Source organism: Panthera onca, chromosome E2, assembly GCF_046562875.1.
Source record: "Panthera onca isolate mPanOnc1 chromosome E2, mPanOnc1 haplotype 2, whole genome shotgun sequence".
Lineage (NCBI taxonomy): Eukaryota > Metazoa > Chordata > Mammalia > Carnivora > Felidae > Panthera > Panthera onca.
In genome coordinates this window covers 10,254,311-10,267,175 of record NC_138353.1, presented here as the reverse complement: position 1 = coordinate 10,267,175, position 12,865 = coordinate 10,254,311, and positions in this window count along the sequence as shown.

Genomic DNA, 12,865 nt, shown 5'->3' with positions numbered 1-12,865 from the left:
GAAGCCAGATGCCAGAGGATAAATATTGTATGGTTCCATCCATATGAACTGTCCAGAAGAGACAAGTCTGTAGAGACCGAAACAGTGGGGATAGTTGCACAGCATTGTGAATGCGTTGAATGACACTGAAGTTTACCCTTTTATTTTACTTTTTTTTATTGTTTGTAACGTTTATTTATTCTTGAGAGACAGAGCATGAGTGGGGGGAGGGGGAGAGAGAGGGAGACACGGAATCCGAAGCAGGCTCCGGGCTCTGAGCCATCAGCACAGAGCCCGATGAGCCATCAGCACAGAGCCCGATGCGGGGCTCGAACCCACGAACCGCCAGATCGTGACCCGAGCCGAAGTCGGCCGCTCAACTGACTGAGCCACCCGGGCGCCCCTATTTTATTTTTTGTAAATGTTTACTTATTTATTTTGAGAGAGAGCGCACATGAGAGAGCACAAGAAGGAAGAGGGGGAGAGAGAGAGAATCCCAAGCAGGCTCTCCCCTCAGCAAGGAGTCTGACATGGGGCACCATCCCACGACCCTAGGATCCTGACTTGAGACACAATCAGGAGTCAGATACTTGGCCAACTGAGCCACCCAAGCCCTGAATCTTACACTTTTCAATGGTTAAAATGATAAAGTTTGTGTTATGCATATTTTTTCTTTTTTTTTTTTAGGTAAGGCCTACACCCAACATGGGGCTTGAACTCACCACCCCAAGATCAAGAGTCGATGCTCGCTCTACCGACTGAGCGACCCAGGTGCCCCTATGTTATGTATCTTTTACAATCTAAAAAAACTTAGGAGTGGGGCACCTGGGTGGCTCAGTCAGTTGAGCGTCCCACTTCAGCTCAGGTCACGATCGCCCGGTTCGTGGGTTCGAGCCCCGCGTCGGGCTCTGTGCTGACAGCTCAGAGCCTGGAACCCGCTTCGGATCCTGCGTCTCCCTCTCTCTCTGCCCCTCCCCCGCTCACGCTCTGTCTCTCTCTCAAAAATAAACATTAAAAAAAATTTTTTTTTTTTAAAGTTGAAATGGTGGAGGAAGTGTGTGGTTGTCGGCTGTGACAGGTGTCCCCTCTGGTCACAGGACAGAGCGGGAGGTGAAGGGTGGGCTGACGGCAAGGTCTTTCGAGGACAAGAGGTCAAGTCGCTGAGGAGCCAGCACACTGGAACGGCCATCTCCGTGCATTTGGAATTGCGGGAGAATTAGGACAGGAAGGGGTGACAGAAGCCAGGGGACCACGGGCCAGGGAGCTGGGGGTCTGCCATTGATTGTGCCACAAGGGGTGGCACCTGCCGTCCGTGTCCGTGGGAACAGCCAGGCTCACATTCTGGAGGGAGAGCGTCATCATCTGTAAGCCCTTTACCGGCCTGACTCCCTCCTCCAGGAAGCCTTCCAGGGTTGTTTCGAATCTCTCCTCCCCTGCCCAATCTGGCTTCTCCTACCTTGGATCCCTGCTCTTGGGAGAAGAGGGGGAGGAGGAAGCTGGGGGTGGGGGGTGGGGGAGTGGAAGTAAGGGCGTCTGAGGTCATCAGGAAAAACATCCATAGTATGTAGACCCTCCACAAATATCTATTGAGGGCCCACTATGTGAGTGGGAAGATTACCCCGGATCATCTGGGGGCATCGAATGTCATCAAGGGTCCTAATAAGGGAAAGAGGAAGGCAGGAGAGGCAGAGAGAGAGAGAGAGAGAGATGTGATGACAGTGGCAGAGGTAGGAGTGAGGCAAAGAGGGTCAAGGGCCAAGGGATATGGGAAGCTTCTAGAAGTTTGGAAAAAGCAAGGAAACAGACACATCCCTAGGGTCTCCAGAAGGAACACAGCTTGATTCGAGCCCAATAAGACTCATTTCAGACCTCCGGAATCGTAAGATAACAAATTTGTCTTTTTTTTTTTTGAATTTTTTTTTTTTATGTTTATTTTTGAGAGACAGAGCTCGAGCAGGGGAGGGGCAGAGAGAGAGGGAGACGCAGAATCCGAAGCGGGCTCCAGGCTCTGAGCTGTCAGCACAGAGCCCGACGCGGGGCTCGAACTCACGGACCGAGAGATCGTGACCTGAGCCGAAGTCGGACGCTTAACCCACTGAGCCACCCAGGCGGACCCAAAGTTTGGAATTTGAAATGGGGTGTTTAGGGAAGTCCTGGGCGACAAGATGACATTTGAGCAGACCCCTGGAATTGTGGGAAGGGCATTCTAGGAAGAGGAAGGATTCTGGCAGGGGGGATGGGGGGGGGGGAAGCTCAGATCATGACCAGGTTTCAAGGAGCCAATGCACTTCACAGAGTAAGTGAGGGTAACAGCGGCAGCAAATGCAATGGGGACATTAGGCAGGGTGACAGACGGCGTGGAGCCTTGTGAGACCTTGGCTTTTGCTCTGAGACGGGAGCCACCAGGGGGTTTCGAGCAGAGAAGAGATGTGATCAACTTAGGTTTTTACACGGATTGCTGCGACATCTGGGGTGGGGGGGGACAGACAGCCAGGGCAGAAGGGAGGAAGCCAAATCTCAGTCACAAGAACTTCTGTAGCGATTGAACTCTTACCGTGACTCGTGGCTGAGATTTATTCGGGGCTGACGATGTGTCCCGCGCGGCCCTAAAAGCAATTCGGGACGCGGGCTCGTGCAATGCCTCCCACCTCTTCGACCCTGCTTGACACATGGGCAAACCAAGGCTCGAAAAGATCAAGTGGCTTGGCCAAGTTCATTCCTGATGGTTCCATCTACTGATTTATTTTTTGTTTCAAGTGTATTTATTTACCTTGAGAGAGACAGAGCATGAGCGGGGGAGGGGCCGAGAAACACGGACGAAGGACTTGAACAGATAATTTTCGGAGCAGGAAACTGAACCAGCCGATACATATCTCAGGGGCGCCTGGGGGGCTCAGACTTAGGTGAAGCACCCGACTTTGTCTCAGGTCATGATCTCGCCGTCCGTGGGTTCGAGCCCCGCGTCGGGCTCGGTGCTGACAGCTCGGAGCCTGGATTCCGCTTCTGATCCTGTGTCTCCCTCTCTCTCTCTCTGCCCCTCCCCTGCGCATGCTCTTTCTCTCTCTCAAAAATAAACATTAAATTTTTTTTTTTTAAAGGAAGTGTTTGTTGAAAGAATGAATAAATCTCCAAAATCACAGTGTGTGTGTATGGTCTAGTGATAACAAAGGCTGTTTTCAGGATTCCAGGACAGCGTGTTATTTTATTGTTGTTTATTTAACAATTTTTTTTTAATTTTTAATGTTTATTTATTTTTGAGAGCAAGAGAGCTTGGGCAAGCGGGGGAGGGGCAGAGAGGGAGGGAGACACAGAATCCAAACCAGGCTCCAGGCCCTGAACTGTCAGCACAGAGCCCGACGCGGGGGCTCGAACCCACGAGCCGCGAGATCATGACCTGAGCCGAAGTCGGATGCTTAACCGACCGAGCCACCCAGGCGCCCCAGATTCACGTTGCAGTTTTAAAAAACAACGCAGAGAGGGCTCCTGGGCGGCTCAGTCAGTTAAGCGTCCGACTTTGGCTCAGGCCATGAGCTCCCTCCTGTGAGTTCGAGCCCCGCCTCGGGCTCTGTGCTGACAGCTTGGAGCCCTGCTTTGGATCCTGTGTCTCCCTCTCTCTCTGCCCCTCCCCCACTCACCCCCCCTCCCCCCGCGTGTGTCTCTCTCTCTCTCTCTCTCTCTCTCTCTCTCTCTCTCTCTCTCTCAAAAACAAATAAACATTAAGAAACTAAAAATAAAAACAACACAGAGAGGGGCGCCTGGCTGGCTCGGTCACTGAAGCATCGCACTGTTGATCTTGGCATCAGGAGTTCAAGCCCCACATCAGGCAAAGAGATTACTTTTTTAAAAATTAAATTTTAAAATTTTTAAAAAATGCTAAAGAAATAAATCAAATACAGAGAGATCCTGTGTGCCTTTTACTGAGCTTTCTCCAATGGGAACATCTTATAAAAGTGGCGTACAGCTGAGGGGCACCTGGGGGGCTCAGTTAGTTAAGCATCTGACTTCGGCTTGGGTCTTGATCTCTCGGCTTGGGTCTTGATCTCGCGGCTTGAGTTTGAGCCCCCTTTTCAGGCTCGCTGCTGCCAGCATTGCACCCGCTTGGGATCCTCTGTCCCCCTCTCCCTCTGCCCCCTCCCCGCCCCACTCACGTGTGCTCTCTCTCTCTCAAAAGTGAATACATGTTAAAAAAAAAAAACAAACAACTATAGTACAGTTGATTCTCTTCATTCGCGGCAGTCATGCTATGTCAAGTTGGCGCAAATGCTGAGTTAGCGAATACTGAATCACGGTGGTTGGCGGGGGGGGGGGGGGGGGCGGGGGGGGCGGAGCTGGGGGCGGAGGCTGCATACAGTTAGGCTCTGGCCAGCTTCTGGTTACAACATGTTCACGAAACCATTAATATGTAACTTTGTTTTCTGTGTGTTTCTGTTTGAAAACACCTTACATAATATCCCTTGTGGATTCCTTCGCTTTGAACTCAGGCCAACAGCTCTGTAACTCACACCTGAGGGAAGTTCTTCTAACGCACGTAAACATCGTCCACGTTTTCTCCGTGAGGCATATCCCAGCCTTCTTGCGCGTGGGGACTCTGGACAGCACGACTCTTGGGGGCTGTTTTAAACAGGAAAACCACTGACAGAAAGCACAAAAATGTATAAAATGTGGCACTTAAATAGACCGTGAAAAGGACGCTTGTTTACAGCGTGGGAGCTGCAAGGGGAAGGCAGACCTGTAGCCCCGTTCAACTTCAGAATGTGTGTTGGGCGACTCAAGTTTTTTATTTATTGACTTATTTTTTTTCCATTCTGTGCATGTCTGGGAATGACCCGGAAAGTGCCGCCAGTATTGACTTTGGGGGTTTCCGTATTTGCATTCGCAAGTATGGAATCTACAAATAACAAGGATCGACTGTCCGGTATCCCAAGCAGGATGTCCCGACACTGACCGGGTCGGAATACAGATCATTCCATCACAATGTCTCCCTCACCGACCCCGCATTGTCCTGGCGTGGCCACCCCCATTTTCCCTGCTCTGACCTCCTTCTGGACCCCTGGTGACCACTAATCTGTTCTCCAGTTCGTGGGTTCGAGCCCCGCATCGGGCTCTGTGCTGACGGCTCGGAGCCTGGAGCCTGCTTCGGATTCTGGGTCTCCCTCTCTCTCTGCCCCTCCCCTGCTCGCGCTCTGTCTCTCTCTCTTTCTCTTTCAAAAATAAATAAACATTAAAAAATTAAAAAAAAAAAAACACCACCATACCCCTTAGCCATCACTCCCCAATCTCTCCCTCCCTCCCAGCCCCTGGTAAACAACCAGTCTATTTTCTGTCTTTATAGATTTGCTGCTTCTGCAGATTTCACATAAATGGATCATATGTTGGTCTTCTGTGTCTGGGTTTTTTTTTTTTTAATTAAAAAACTTTTTTATGTTTGTTTATTTTTGAGAGAGAGAGACAGAGCCCGAGTGGGGGAGGGACAGAGAGACAGGGAGACACAGCATCGGAAGCAGGCTCCAGGCTCCGAGCTGTCAGCACAGAGCCCGATGCGAGGCTCAAACTCATGAACTGTGAGATCGGGACCTGAGCCGAGGGAGGCAGAGAATCTCAAGCAGGCTCCAGGCTCCGATATGTCCGTCCGGAGCGGGGCTCGATCTCACGAACCGTGAGATCATGACCTGAGTCAAAATCAAGAGTCAGACGCTTAACCGACTGAGCCCCCCCCGGGTGCCCCTGTCATGTCGTGGTTTTCAATGTCTGAAGATTCGGCGACACCAAGGCTGCCTGGATACCAAGGGACGTGTGGCCGCTTGAGGTGACATCTGGGATTGGCTTCCAAATAAGTCCAGGGCCCTGGGTGGGGTATGAGAGCACAGGGTTAACCCGTACGTTGAGGATGAAAAGCAAACGTTTGAAACAACAACAAATGGAATCAGGGTGTCGAGTTATCTCGCTCGGCCTCTCACACCGGCTCGCGGGCAGCCACAGGGGAAACGATGGCCCCGACCCCAGACAGGCTCGAATCCCGGGTCTGCCGCTTCCCGGGTCTGTGCGCCAGCTAAGTGACTTGGCCCTCACCTGCCCAGCAGGGGACAATCAGAGCCCGTCAGAGAACCTGCAAGTTGGGGGCCGAGCGCCGAGCCTTCCTTGCAGCAAGAACTCAACAGATGGGAACTGGGTGGCCTCCAGGAGGTGACTTTGCCTCTCTGGGCCTCAGTCTCCTCACCTGTGAAATGGGATAGTCCTCTCCCCTACCTTTTGGGGCTGGGGAGAGGACTCATTTGTTCGTTCACTCATTTAATATTTCTTGAGCGTTTTCTACGCATCATTATTGAGTGTGTTTTTAAGATTTTTTTTATTTAAAAAAATTTTATGTTTATTTTTGAGAGAGAGAGAGAGGGAGAGACAGAGCAGGAGCAGGGGAGGGACAGAGAGTGAGCGAGAACACAGAACCCGAAGCAGGCTCCAGGCTCTGAGCTGTCAGCACAGAGCCCGACGCGGGGCTCGAACTCACGGACCGCGAAATCATGACCTGCGCCGAAGTCAGACGCTCAACCGACTGAGCCACCCAGGCGCCCCTAAGATTCTGTTTTCAAGGAATCTCTGTGCCCAACGTGGGGCTTCAACTCGTAACCCCGAGATCAAGAGTCGCGTGCTCTCCTGAGTGAGCCAGCCAGGTGCCCCAGGGATAACTATTTTCTGTGGTGAGGTCAGGAAGGCCAGGCAGGGGGAGGTGACATTAGAGTAGAGACCTGAACGAGGTGAGAGAAGGAGCCACACAAATATCTGGGGGAACTGTGTCCCAGGCAGAGAGAATAAGTGCAAAGGCCCTGAGGCAGGACTGTGTCTGATAAGCTCAAGGAACAGCAAAGGGGCAAAAGAGGGGACAGCAGCGTCGTTAGGTCCTTCTGAGTGAGGCAAGAGCCGCAGGAGGGATTCCTATAGGATTTTTTTTTCATTGTTTTTCTTTTTTGCAAGAGAGAGAGGGAGGCAGAGAATCCAAAGCAGGCTCCACGCTGTCAGCACCAAGCCCGACGAGGGGCTTGAACTCACGAACCGTGAGATCGTGGCCTGAGCGAGTCGGATGCTCAATCAACTGAGCCACCCAGGCGCCCCGCAGAAGGGATTCAAAGAAGCAAGTGAGATCGTGCACTTCCTGCGAAAGGGTTCTGCCGTCGCGTAAGGAACCTTCTGCCCCGGTTAAGGTGACCGCCATGGCTAAGGTGAGGGACGATGGCTCTGGGACCGGGGTGGTGGCTGTGGGGGGTCAGGCTTTGGATACATTCTGAAGCTCAAACCCACAGGACTTCCTGCTGGGGGGGATGTGGGCTGTGCGATTGCAGAGGTGAGTCATGAGGCCCTTCAAAGTTTCCAGCCCACGTGTCTGGAAGGATGTCTGTGCCGCCCGAGAAAGTAGGCGACTCAAGCCACTGAGCATGAGCTGCACACCGGAAGTGCCTGACATGCGCTAGGGCAATTAGAGAGGATGTGGTCCGCCAAGGGCGGGCGTCACGGGGGAAGGAAAGGCACGGCTGACCCTGGCCACCCTTGACAAGACTCAGGCAAGTGCTGGGCACAGAGCCACCCTTGTCTTCCACCTCCCGTTTCCCTCTGGCCTGGGCCGGCCTCTCCCTTGCCCAGGCCGGAAAGAAAGAATTTCTCCCGTCTTTACCTTGAATTCACTCTCAGCCAGGTTGATGAAGCTCCCACCCCCTTCCGCCAGGCCCGTCTTCACCCAGGGGGCTGATAACTACAGATAGGTTACATCGCAGATGTTTGGTATACGGTGTGAGGTAGAGATCTCCCATCTCATAACCAGCCTCCTTTCCTCATCTTCCAGAACTTCCGGGGCTGTTTTCCCCTCCCTCTTTTGCACAGTTATTCCTTCAGTTTTGTCTTGTTCTTTTTTTTTTTTTTTAACTTTTTAATGTGTATTTATTTTTGAGAGAGAGAGACAGAGTGCAAGCTGGGGAGGGGCAGAGAGAGAGGGAGACGCGGAATCCGAAGCAGGCTCCGGGCCCTGAGCTGTCAGCCCAGAGCCCGATGTGGGGCTCGAACCCACCGACCGCGGGATCACGACCTGAGCCGAAGTCGGATGCTTAACCCACTGAGCCACCCAGGCGCCCCTGTCTTGTTCTTATTGATTAGTCAAGAGCTCTTTATATATTACGGACACGAATCCCTCTGTCAGGTATATGGATTGCAACTATCATCCACAACTTGTGGCATATCTTTTCATTTTGTTTACAGTGTCTTTGGATGTCCAGAGGCTTTACTTTCAATGCAGTCTTTTCTAGACAGCCCCATGTGGATAACCCACATCCTTCCTCCGTGATCTGAAAGGCGACCTTCTGTCTCTTATGAAATCTCCATGAATGTGTGGGTCTGTTTCTGAGCCGTCTGTTCTTTTTTTGGTAATCTGCTTGCCTAATCTTACGCAAATACCATGGTCTCTTAGTGGCTGAGGCTAAATAATGATGATCTTGATTTCTGGTTAGGCAAGCCCTCGTATTCCTTCCTGCTCAAAAGATTCTTGCCTTTTCTTGTAGCTTTGTTTTCCCACATGGATTAGTTTCCCGGGGCTGTTTTAAGAAAGGCCCACAGACCGGGTGGCTTAAAGGGCAGAAGTGTATTGTCCCGTGGCCCAGGAGGTCAGAAGTGTTGCAGGATTGGTTCCTTCTGAGGGCTGGGAGCAAGAATCCGTTCTAGGCCTTTCTCCTTGGCTTGTGGGTGTCCGTCTTCTTCCCGTGTCCTCACTTGTCTTTCTTCTGAGCCCGTCTGTCCCTGGGGCCAAATTTCCCCTTCTTAAAGGACACCAGTCCTGGGGCACCTGGGCGGCTCAGCCGCTTAAGCATTAGACTTCGCCTCAGGTCACGATCTCTCAGTTCGTGGGTTCGAGCCCCGTGTCGGGCTCTGTGCTGACAGCTCGGAGCCTGGAGCCTGCTTCGGATTCTGCGTCTCCCTCTCTCTCTCTGCCCCTATGCTGCTTGTGCTCTCTCTCTCTCAAAAATAAATACATAAACATTAAAAAAAAAAAAAATCCCCATCTCCCTGATCTCACATCCCTCCCCAGCCACTGTTTTCTTTTAGAGCAACACTTCCTCCCAGGGGTTTCTAGGGGCTTTGGTCCTGTTCTTTCCTGGGCTCTCCAGAAGCCGCTCTGATTGGTCCAGGGATCGGGCTCCACCAGCCCTGCTCTGGTCCCCGCTGACCCCACTTTACCAAATCCAGCGGCCAATTCTCTGCTCTTCTCTGATGTGACCACTCAGCAGCTTTTCTTTTTTTTTCACTTTCTTTCTTTTAAGAATTGAGGTACATTCACACATCCTAAAATTCACCTTTTTTTACAAAAAGTTTATTTATTTATTTTGAGAGAGAGAGAGAGAGAGAGAGAGAGAGAGAGAGAGAGAGAGAGCCTGCACAGGAGGGGCAGAGAGAGAAGGAGAGAGAATCCCAAGCAGGCTCTGCACGGCCAGGGCGGAGCCCGATGTGGGGCTCGAACGCACGGACCGCGAGATCATGACCCGAGCCGAAGTCGGCCGCCCAACCGACTGAGCCACCCAGGCGCCCCTCCATTAGGTATTCCTAAGCGAGCCATCCTGACAGGGCCATCGTGCAGTGATCTGAACGGCACGGAAGGCACAGGTACTCTCTCCTCCTGAGCCCCCCGGTCCCCTTGATTGGATGACGCTGCGCTGGGTGGCTTTCCTTCCTATGCACTGGCCTGTCAGCCTCTCTGTTACCCTCTGATCGCTCCTCTTCCTCTTTCTCCCTCCCCCGCCCCCCACCGTGGCGACCTCAGCGACCTCGTGGCCGGCCGTCCATACCTGCAGCGTTCTAGCAACTTCCAAACGTCCTCTCCTGAGCCGCAGACCCACCAAGCACCGCTCGAGTGGACACTCGAGCGCACCAACTAGACGTGTTCTTCCCGCTGGCTTCGCGCTCCTGGAAAAGGAGGCCCCCGCGACCCCCGACGCTCGGGGCTGAAAAATCGGGAGGGATCCTTGACTTCTCTCCCAGCTGACCTCACACTGTCAGCAAGTCCTCTCTCCGCCTTCAAAACGTGTCCGGAATCCGGTGTCGCCCCCCCCCCCTTTACTTCGGTCGCGGTGCCCCCCCGACCTGGCCCCTGCCAGCGGCCTCTGTCGCCCAGACTCTTCCAGTCACCTCGCTGGCCTCTCGACTCCCTGAAATCCCAGCTAGCCGTTCTCCGTCCCCCCCCCGGCTCAGCATTCGCGAGCAGCGCGGGTGGTAGGACTCCGTTTCTATGAAACGTCCAGAACGGGCAGAGTCACAGAGACCAAAAGAAGGTTGGTGGGTGAGCAGGTCTGGGGGAAGGTGGTGGCTAGATTGCGGGGTGCCAGCAATTGAGGGCACGGGTGTCTTTTGGGGGGTGATGAGGATTTTCACACGTTGAAAGCGCCTGGGTGGCTCAGTGGGTTGAGCGTCCCATCTCGGCTCGGGTCGTGATCTCAGAGTTTGTGAGTTCGAGCCCCGCGTCGGGCTCTCTGCTGTCAGCCCAGACCCCGCTTCAGATCTCCTGTTTCTCCCCCACCCCCCCCCGTCCCTCCTCTCAAAAATAAATAAAACATTAAAAATAATAATAAATTCAGTAATAACAGTGATCGTGGTGATGTAACTCACCCCTGCAAATACCCCGGAAGCTTCTGAGTGGGGGAATTGCACGCAGTGCAAGGTGGAGCTCAACAAAGCCGTCACCACCTTCCCCCCAAGCCCTCCCAACCACCACCAACAAACAATCCTTCCTGTGGCTCTCATCTCAACCCAGTGTCCTCACCACAGCTGGTGCAACTCGCTGCAATCTGCCGTCCCCTTCCCGTCCCACAATCCTTCTATCTTCTGAACACATCACCTCCACTCTCCCCTCTGCCCACGCTGTTCCCGCCATGCTGGCTTCCTTGCATGTTCTGCCCCAGGGCCTTTGCACCTGCTGTTCCCGCTGCTTGGGACAGTCGTCCCCTGAAATCTCCCATGGTTCACTCCCTCCCCTGTCTCACTCTCAGCTCCAGCGTCACCTCCTCCGGAGAGGCTTTCCGGACCGTCATCTCGAACAGAAATGGCATCCGCCACGCTTCTCTGCCTCCTCTCCCTGTTTTATTTGCCTCCGCTGCACTCCTCACTTTGTGACATAGCGGATACGGACTTGCTTATGTATGCATTGCCCCATCACCTTCAGGTGACCTGTCCTGCTCGCTGTGGTATCCGCCCAGGGCTAAACAGTGACTGGCACGTAGTAGGTGCCCAAGAAACAGGTGTTGAATGCACAAATTAGGGAACGCTCCCTACATCCTTCCCTCTCTGAGCCTTAGAGTCCGCGTGTTCAAAGGCCTCCTGGTCACCTTTCCTGGATGACCCAAGGTATCTGAAACCCACTCTAGTGATGGATGGTCCCCCAGCCCGCCTCCCCAGATATGCCACGTCCTGGAGCCTGTGAACATGACCTTATTCAGGAAAAGGGTCTTTGCCGATGTCATTATGTTAAAAGATCGTGAGATGAGATCATGTAAATTATCCCCTTTTTCATATTTATTGAGAGAGAGAGAGAGAGAGAGAGAGAATGAGCAGGGGAGGGGCAAAGACAGAGGGAGAGAGAGAGAGAATCCCAAGCAGGCTCCACACTGTCAGTGGAGCACAAATCCCGGCAACTGCGAAATCAGGACCTGAGCCGGAATCGAGATGCCCAAGTGACTGAGCCACCCAGGCTCCCCAAGATCATATAGATAATATATGATATATTGGATATATTAGATATATTAGATATAATAGATATTATCATATAGGATAATTCCTGGAGGACCCTAAATCCGGTGACCAGTGTCCCTGAAAGAGAAAGGAAAGGAGAAGGTGCAGGCAAGGAGGGAAGAGCACGTGACGATGGAGGCCGAGACTGGAGGGACGTGGTCCCTGCCCAGGGGATGTCAGGAGCCACGGGAAACTGAAAGAGGCAAGGAAGGATCCCCCCCACCCTGGGGTGTCGGGGGCGGTGGGGGGGGGGGCGGGGAGAGCAGGGCCCTGCTGACACCTTGATTTCAGACTTCTGGCCCCCGGAACTGTGAGGGGCTTGATTTCTCCTTTCCCGCCACCTTGCTTTGTGGTCGTAGGTTACAGCGGCTGCAGGAAACTCACACGCTCGCCATGTCCCGAGAACCTCAGCATATTCCTCCCACCCGCTCTTTCCCCATCCCGGGGAGGGCCTCACCTCCCACCCCCTCGACAGCCACAGACGCTCCACCCTCACCCCTCCTCCGGTGGTCAGTCGCCAATCCCCGTTGTTTGAAGCCACCGAGTTCGTGGAAAGTCGTTACGGCAGCAGCGAGAAACTAACACGCTGTTGTAACGATTGTGTCTACAAAGTCGCCTCTGCGGGCCGGCTGCTCATTGTCCGCTTCCGCAGACGTCTCTGGTGTCTGTGACAGGGCCCGGCCCGCAGCGGGCACTTCAGGTCTGTGCAGTGAGCGTTTGCTTCCTAATGTCACGCACCCCCTCAACTTTCTCAGGATTGACTTCACTCTCAAGCAAACCCTGCGAGATAAAATCTATTAGCGACCGCCGGGGCGCCTGGGCAACAGCTGGCTGGGTGCGCATCCGACTCTTGGTTTGGGCTCCCGTCGTGATCTCACGGTTCGAGCCCCGCATCAGGCTCCCTGCTGACGGTGTGGAGCCTGCTTGGGAGTCTCTCTCTCTGCCCCTCCCCTACTCACGCGGTCTCTGTCTCTCTCAAGTAAATAAATAAACTTAAAAGACAAAACAAGGGGCGCCTGGGTGGCTCAGTCGGTTGGGCGTCCGACTTCGGCTCGGGTCCTGACCTCGCGGTCCGTGAGTTCGAGCCCCGCGTCGGGCTCTGGGCTGACAGCTCAGAGCCTGGAACCTGTTT